This window comes from Nomascus leucogenys, chromosome 16 (genome assembly GCF_006542625.1).
Source record: "Nomascus leucogenys isolate Asia chromosome 16, Asia_NLE_v1, whole genome shotgun sequence".
In the NCBI taxonomy this organism is placed as follows: domain Eukaryota; kingdom Metazoa; phylum Chordata; class Mammalia; order Primates; family Hylobatidae; genus Nomascus; species Nomascus leucogenys.
In genome coordinates, this window is record NC_044396.1 from 69,543,108 (window position 1) to 69,552,004 (window position 8,897).

General features: G+C 38.7%; 1 long non-coding RNA gene across 1 annotated transcript in view; it reads left to right on the forward strand.

The window, feature by feature from the left end:
* LOC115830670 overlaps positions 1-7,461 on the forward strand; it is a 72,005-nt gene extending 64,544 nt beyond the window's left edge. The window contains exons 2-3 of the long non-coding RNA XR_004026225.1: positions 2,685-3,023; positions 6,080-7,461. This is a non-coding gene — a long non-coding RNA (uncharacterized LOC115830670). The remainder of the gene's footprint in view (positions 1-2,684; positions 3,024-6,079) is intronic.
* The last annotated feature ends 1,436 nt before the right edge of the window (positions 7,462-8,897 follow it).

Sequence of the window (8,897 nt, forward strand, 5' to 3'; positions counted from 1 at the left end):
CATAGAATGCTCTTTCCTCAGATCTTCTATGATTGCCTCTTCCCCTCTTGTGAGTCTCAGCTCAAATGGTCCCCACCTTAGAATGGTTTTACTGGCCATTCCAGCAAAAACATTTTCTTCCATTCTCTCCTCCAATTTTCACTATATACCATTACCCAGTTTTATTATTGTAAAAACACATTATATGAAAACTGTCATTTTTTATTTTTAATTGAGACCGTCTTGCTCTGTCATCCAGGCTGGAGCACAGTAGTGCAATCTCGGCTCACTGCAACCTCCACCTCTCAGATTCAAGCAATTCCCATGCCTCAGCTTTTCTAGTAGCTGAAACTACAGGCATGCGCCATCATGCCTCGCTAAGTTTTGTATTTTTACTAGAGACTGGGTTCCGCCATGTTGCCTACGCTGGCCTCAAACTCCTGGCCTCAAGTAATCCGCCTGCCTCAGCCTCCCCAAGTGCTGGGATTACAGGTGTAAACCACTGCACCCAGCCCAAAAAGCATTTCTTCATGTTCATCATTTGTTATCTTTCTCTGCCCCCCTAGAAAATGAGATGCAAAAAGACAACCCTATCCAAAAGAAAGTCTTACACTTTGGGAGGCCGAGGTGGGCAGATCCCGAGGTCAGGAGTTCAAGACTATGCTGGCTAACACGGTGAAACCCCATCTCTACTAAAAATACAAAAAATTAGCTGGGCGTGGTGGCACGCACCTGTAGTCCCAGCTTCTCAGAAGGCTGAGGCAACAGAATCACTTAAACCCGGGAGGCAGAGGTTGCAGTGAGCCGAGATCCTGCCACTGCCCTCCAGCCTGGGAGTCAGAGCAAAACTCCATCTCAAAAAAAAAAAAAAAAAAAAAGTCTCCTGGTCAATGAAAGCTGAGCTCTATGGTACCGAAAGGGAGGTCAAGATTCTACAAAGATTAAGTGAATTATCCCACAATAGTATCCACTCATGATCAAGGAATTCATTAAAAGTCATCAAGAAGGAGTCAGGCTGGGTTCAGTGACTCACATCTGAAATCCCAGCACTTTGGGAGGCCGAGGTAAGAGGATTGCTTCAGGCCAGGAATTCAAGACCAGCCTGGGCAACTTGGTCAGACTCCATCTTTACAAAAATTAGAAAATTAGCTAGGCATGGTGGTGCATGCCTGTAGTCCTAGCTACTTGGGAGGCTGAGTCTGAAGATTTGCTTTAACCCAGGAGTTCCAGTCTCAGTAAGCCATTATTGTACCACTGCACTCCAGCCTAGGTTACAGAGCAAGACTGTATCTCCAAAAAGAAAAAATAAGAAAACAAAAAGAAGAAACATTCAGATTAAAACACTGGTTTCTGGAATCCATTGACCCACGAAATGTGTTCTAGTTAGAAAATACAGATATTCTAGTCATTTAGGTGGACTTTCAATTTTAAATAAACAAATCAGCACTTTTTTCTGTAATCTCTTAGAAGTTTGAATGTGTATTCCAGTTGCCTGGGACAAAATCACTTCATAACAATCAAGTTTCAGGGGTCTACAAAACTGAAAACTAGATTTCTCTTATTCTGGTCAATTTTTTAAAGCATCTTTTTAAAAAAAGAATTGGAGTAATACATCAATATTAAAAACATAAAGTCTGTGGCATTGGCTCAGTGATCAGGTGGCGGGCAGCAACGAATCTTCGGTTTCAGCTGGAATGACGGCAATCTATGTTATGCACAAATGAGCTATTTTGTAAAATTGTCACCTGTGAAAACTTAAAAGGAAGGTAATGTCCTTTGTGAACTTGTAGCTATAGGCGAAATGATTGAAAAATAGAACTTCTAGCAAGTGTCAATCACTGTTGGCTTCATTTGACAAAATACTACAATAAAACAATGAGCTAAAAACAGAATTAACAAGCAAGTAAGTATGAAAGATAACAGAGATGGTCAAGAAAATTTGAAGACTTGGAGAATTGGACAAGGCAATTGTTTCTTATCACTAATTAGAGACAGACTGATAAGAACACAGTCTTGCATCAAGGAATAAATCAAGGGTATGGTTTCCACACAAGTTTTTAAACTTCTGAATGGGTTAACATAACAACCCAGTTAGTCTTTCATATGGACAAAATGACCCAATTTTTTTGTAAAGACTGAAGCTGTGGCTCTTCTACTGAAGCTTCGTTGGCTTAAGATATCTACAGTTCAGAGAAAACACATAGAAGCATGTATCAAAAAAGCTGTGTATGGGGCTATTGGCACAAAAAGTTGACCATAATCAACTATAAAAAGAAGCTGATTACTTTTTTGAGAAACTTGTACAGCAAAGAAATAATGAACCTTCTAAAACTTTTGTGCAAAGACAAAAACATTAACATGGTTAAGTATGTGAACTTCTATGAGCAAGTATCAGACTAAGAAAGCTTCTCATCCTTGAAGGAGTGTACATTCTATAACGCACTCTGCAGATGTAGCCAAGGCAACAATAGAAAAGGAAGAACCTCCAAAGAACAAAATTAAGGGCCATGGACTGGAGAACCCCTCCCCAGGAGCCAAATCAGAACCTAATTAAGAGCTTTCCTCATCCCAGGGAATGGGGATTGGCAGTAAAATATCAGAATTTATACGAACCAGCCTTGGCAATATTATAGACACTTCTCCCCATTCTGCTATTTTGTAGTGTCAGGGGAAAGAGATAATCTTTTTTTTTTTTTTTTTTTCAGTTGATTCTATAACCAAAAGGAGCCACATCCAGACCTGATAAAGAGATCATTTGGTTACCACCCAGAAACCACAGACATAAGAGTTTTATGCCATAAAACTGGATAAGTTTATTCTGTAAGACTGGATAAGACTTTCGGTTGTTTCCATAGGGACGCACACTGAGAGAGCTAAATACCAATGACCGTAAGTGGTATCCTTAGTACTGCTCACAAAATATTTCTAATTCTCTCATACTCACTTACATGGAGGATTATAATGTCTTGGTCTCTTTTGCATGGATGGGCCATGTGACTGGATCTGACCAATGAGTTTGAGCAGAAGCAACGTTTTACTTCCAGGTAAGAGCCATTAATTCCCAGTGTGAAACCTTCCAGGGCTCCTTTCTATATGACATTGTGAACACCATTTGTTTCAACACTATGTTCGGCCTGGGATCCTGAGCGACTGATGAGCAAAGATTCCCTGCTGATTCACAATAGCCATATAGCACAAGTATTGTTATTTTAAGTCACTAAAATTTCAGAGTTTTTGTTCTTTGAGACTGTGCCTGAGTCTCTGGTAAAGTTCCTTCTTTGACAACCTTTGAAAAATTTTTTATTTTATCATTTTATAACAATGGATTAATACTCTGTGCACTGTTTTACAACCTACTCATAAAAATAGTCGCGTGCATCTTTCTGTATTCTTTATATATTTTTATGCAACATCAGCATTCATGGCTGCCTAATAATCCACAGTAGAGATGTTATATAATTTTTACTCAATCCCACATTGATAAAACTAAATGAGACATTTCAAGCATTTTGTACTATAAATAATAATATAATGTGTATTCCCACAGCTAAATTTTAATAGTAGATTCATGATGACTTCCAATACTTAGGATTTGTGCATCTAAGCATATGCAAAATTTTAAAGATTTGACATTTATTCATTTATTCAGGTTTCATTCTAGGCATTAGGGATAGTAATGAATAAGATGTACAAAGCCTTCACAGAGCATATTTCCAAGTTGTTTTCAGAGTCTACTGATGTCCTCTAATACACCCTACTACCAAAAAAGCGAATGCCCACGTTCCCACACTGTTGGCCACGTTACTTATGAGCATGTAAAAATTGTCTCTCTTGTTAGCCATAACATCATCTGTCCAGAATGTCTTACCTATATTTGAAGATGACAAGAATGATAGTAACCCCACAACCACAGGCCAACCAAAAGATATTTGTTTATTCTCAGAAGAGTGCACAACACAAACCACAATGAGCAGTCAACCTTCTCTATCAACTTGGGAAAAGGGGCAAATCCTGCATGACTTTGTCTACTTTGTAGCATTTCTTCCACTGTACCCTTTGTTTGCATCTCTTTTTCTCAATAGACTATCAGGTCCTTGAAAAAGAACAAGGAAGAATGCTTAAAGAGGTGTTAAGGCTGTCAGTTACTCAAGCCAAGCTGCAGGAGATAGGGGATGAATCACAACCCTGCTTACACCTTGCAGTTTCACTGTGTCAGTTGCAACAAACAGTGAGTGCCTGTACTCGCCTCTGCTCACATCATCTCCCTCCACCACCAGGCAAGTTAATTATGCAAATAAAGGCAGCAACTGTTGTGCAGTTGAAAGAGCCTGGTCGCAGAAACCAGTAATCTTTTGCAGAAAAATGGAGTTAGAGAAACAGCTGTAATTTGGCACCGTTTATGTAGATATAAGTTTCCTACTTACATTATAAGAAAAACCAAAATAAATGAAAGTAGATGTCTATAGATTCTTTTTTCACACTAATTCCACATGCACAGCAATGGTGATGTGGAGAACAGAATTTCATACCCCAAATTCAAGGAACTTAAAATTCAAACTCAAAACAACTATTCACTGAAATTTCACTGGCAAGTTTGTATGACGAAGCATTAAGGATGATTACTTTTTAAGCCTCTCAAGGGAGGATTTGGGGAAGAGCCTAAAAGGATTATGATTTTGATATTTTATAAGGATATTATTATTTTTCAATAAGATATAAAATATTTACTGTCAGTGATGGTGTGCTGAGTGATTTGTAGATATTACAGTGACAACATAGCATTTAAGCATGTACTTCATCCTATATAAGCAATAATTTAAGCTATATATCAAAACCTTAAAAAAATCCAAACCCCAGTGGAATCGAAATTGACTATCTCTGAAAGTAAGTGTGTGTATATCCTTAATATTATCAGTTCTCTGTGGGTTTTCTCCAAATATTCCCACTTAGATTTTCCCACCAAACTTGTAAATTTTGGTCAAACACTGTGAAGTGGTGTGCAATATAGAGATGGAAAAGGAAATCTGATAGACTTACTGCCCTATTTAATTTGCCAGGATGATTTTCTTTCCTTTTGGGTTTCTTTCTGGGTCCTTGAGGAATGTTTTGTCTTTCTCTAGAGTGGGAGTGCAATGTATAAATCTTCCAAAAGCTTGGCTTACACTTAGTCTCTTACTCATAGAAAAAAATTTCCAGCAGGCATTCAGCTTTCTTACATCAACTGCTCTCACCTTACTGACCCAACCTAGTTCCTCCACCTCTTCCACAGAGGCTCTCTGTGCAACTCAGGGCCATCTTCACTACTTTTGTTGATTTTTTTTTAGCCTGATTGTATCTCTTTTTCTGTATCTCTAATGTCTGCTTAGTTCTGTTGCCCTGCATTTATTTATTTTGTTTGCCACAACTAAAATGTCTTCTTTCCAGCATTTACGACCTCAGGCTCCGTATTTCCTTAAAGTACAGCTCCAGGCTCACCTCTGCCCTTAAACCTTCCTTGAATTCTCTTGCTCAATGGTGAATATTCTTGGATGTCCCACAGATCAGGCATACAGGATGATCCCACACTTGCTTACATAATACCTTGGGATTAATTATTTTCCAAACTTTTAGGCAGACAAATATATCTGACTTACCCAATAAATGTAGTAGAAAACTTATTGGACTAGGAATTAGAGCCCTGTGGCCCACCATATAAATTTTTAAATATTACCTTAAGTAAAGTACCTAACACTGTGTCTTGAAAAGAGAACATAGAATTACAATAATATCATTTTTTAAACTACCTTCAGTTTTAACGTTATGTGAATCTTCAAGAGTAAAGATTATCTTTTGTTTCCCTTGTGTCTTTCACAACATCTACCACAGAGCTGGACAAATAGTAATTTAAGAAATGTAATTTAACAAATTTAATAAGTAACCGTTGGGAAATGGATAGACAGTGGATGGGTGGGTGATCACTCACTCTGTGATCTTATCAACTTTATAATCCTCCATTTCTTTGAACCAGCCTAAAGCAAAAATCACCAGATACTTAATTGTTCTCTTTCTATATTGATCACATATGAATATTACTTTTTTCCTTTTCTTGTTTGCTTCCCAGATTGACTTCAATAAAGGAAAACGCTCTGCCTCACATGGTTTCTTCAGAAAAGCCCTGTGGAATCTACCTGTTGAAATAAGGACATCTAGCTGCTTCTACAGCTTTAATTACTAAAAAAAGAAAAGATCCCATGCAATACTGAGATATGTTATATATTTTTTTAAATGACTGCTTCTTATGAGAGAAGATAATGTTGCATAACCAAGACCTGAAATTCAATTCTCATCTATGGTAACTCTGGCTGTTTCAATTATGTGAAATCATGTTCATCAACAATTTGACAGAGAAAAGCAAAAGAAAATTATTTCGTGTCTTCTAACAGCTGCAGATTTGTGAGCAGAGAGCAAATGACAGGAGTATATTTGGATCAGAGTGTGAAGATGTGCTTAATTCCATTCCAACACTCATTCTCAGCCCCATTTTTAACATATAAGAATTCATTCTCATGTACACCAACCAGATCCAGACTTCCATGGGATTTACTACCATGAAAGATGGTGGAGGTTATTATGACATAAACCCTTACTCCAAATATCCAACCTACGAGATAAGTTTCCTAATTCATACAACACTCTATCCTGTTTCAAGCATAATTAAAATATCTTTCTTTATTCCAAAATCAAGATATTCCATGGTGATGAGAATGAGAACCACCCATTCTGGCTTGGATGGTCTCCATTTTAAATGTTGTGTAGGAAGATTATCCAAGTATATACCTACTTGTCAGGTTGTACTTCAATTTTTAATTTTGATCCCATGGTCACCATAGCTGTGGGTCATAAACTGATTTTAGTGATGGTCCTGGCAATATCTTTCTCAGTTTATATTTACTCAATAACATATATCAATTAGAAATTTATTCCGTCAGCCAATATTGTAAATATTTATTGTGTGCTTATTAGGTGTCAGGTTCTGTGCCATGATTTGGAGACACAATGAAAAACAAAATACAACATCAACCCTCTAGAAAAGAGGTCAACTAACTTTTCTGCAAAGAGCCAAGTAGTAAATCTTTTAGGCTTGTGGACCATATTGTTTCTATCACAGCTATGCAACTGTGCCATTGTAACGGGAAAGTAGCCATAGGAATATAAACAAATGTGCCTGGTTATGTCCCAATAAAACTTTATTTCAAAAAGCAGGTGGCAAGACTAGATGTGGCCCATCCATCATAGTTTTCCAACCCCTGCTGTAATTGCCTAGAGTCTAGAGCAGTACCATCTAATAAGAACACAATGCAAGGCATAAATGTGAGCCATAGATATACTTTTAAACTTTCAGTTAGACACACTTTGAAAAGTAAAAAGCAATGAGTGGGGTTAATTTTAATAAGATGTTTTATTTGACTGGGTATATCCCAAATATTATCACGTAAACAAGTACACATAGGCCGGGCGTGGTGGCTCACGCTTGTAATCCCAGCACTTTGGGAGGCCGAGGTGGGCGGATCACGAGGTCAGGAGATCGAGACCACGGTGAAACCCCGTCTCTACTAAAAATACAAAAAAATTAGCCGGGCGTGGTGGCGGGCGCCTGTAGTCCCAGCTACTCGGAGAGGCTGAGGCAGGAGAATGGCGTGAACCTGGGAGGCGGAGCTTGCAGTGAGCAGAGATCGCACCACTGCACTCCAGCCTGGGCGACAGAGCGAGACTCCGTCTCAAAAAAAAAACAACAAGTACACGTAAACAAGTACATGTAAACAAGTACTTAAAAATTACTAGGCAACATACTAGGTTTTTGAAATCTGATGTTTGTTTTACATGTACAGCACCATTCAATTCATCTCAGTCACATTTCAACTGCTCAGTAGCCACCACAGTGGTTAGTGGCCACCATGTTACACAGCTCAGGTCTAAACAGATGCACAATTGGTAGGGATAAACATGAAGTATTTAGAGTGAACATGAAGGAGGAAAAGCCAACCTTATATCCATGGCGGTTATGGCTGGTGGTCAGGGAGAGTTTTTATAGAAAGGCATCCAGCATGAAGAACAGGAATTCCCTAGTTGAGGATAGAGAGAAAGACGATTTTGAACAGAGGGGAAAATATGCATAAAAACCTCAAGAGGGAGAAAGGTGCAGCTTCTTAAAACAATTTAAAGCAGCTCCATATATATATGTATAAAGTCAGGGTGGGTGGTGTGGACTCTGAGCTAAGGGAGTGGCATTGGGAATGGAGGGAAGTGATTTAGATGTGAGAGATATTAATGAGACAGAATTGACACAGCTTGGAGATGGATTGGACATAGATCAGATGAGGAAGAAGGAAGCAGAAAGGATGATGTGGAGGGGTTTAGCTTGCACAGAATGCAAAGACGAAGCTATCATTTGTTGAGATGGGACATGCAGAAGCAGGAGTAGAGTTGGGGAAAGGTGAAGAGTTCAGCCTTTGAGGCCTCAGGGAGATAGGCACAAAGATAACAAAAGACGTGCAAAAGCCACATCCACGTGCAGAACATGCCTTCATGCTCAGGAATGCCTTTTATGGCAAAAGCTGCCCTCATGCTGTGAGCAAAAGTCTCTCTCCACACTCCCTCCAACCTAAATTTTTATCTAGTATCTCTGCCACCACATGAAGGGCTAAAATCCTGAGTCTGTTGGCCTAGAATGCTTGTTCTTTCCCTTCTGTTTTACGTACTTAGCTCCTGTTCATTTTCAGGTCTCAGTTTAAATGCCACTTCTCAGGGAGACTTCTCAGATCCCCCAGATGATCCCCTTGCCACCTAAATTCATGTATCTTTCCTCGGTGACAGTTTTCACACTTGTAATTTCACAAGCATTTGTGTAATTATTTGATTATTGACTTTCTGTCTTGAAA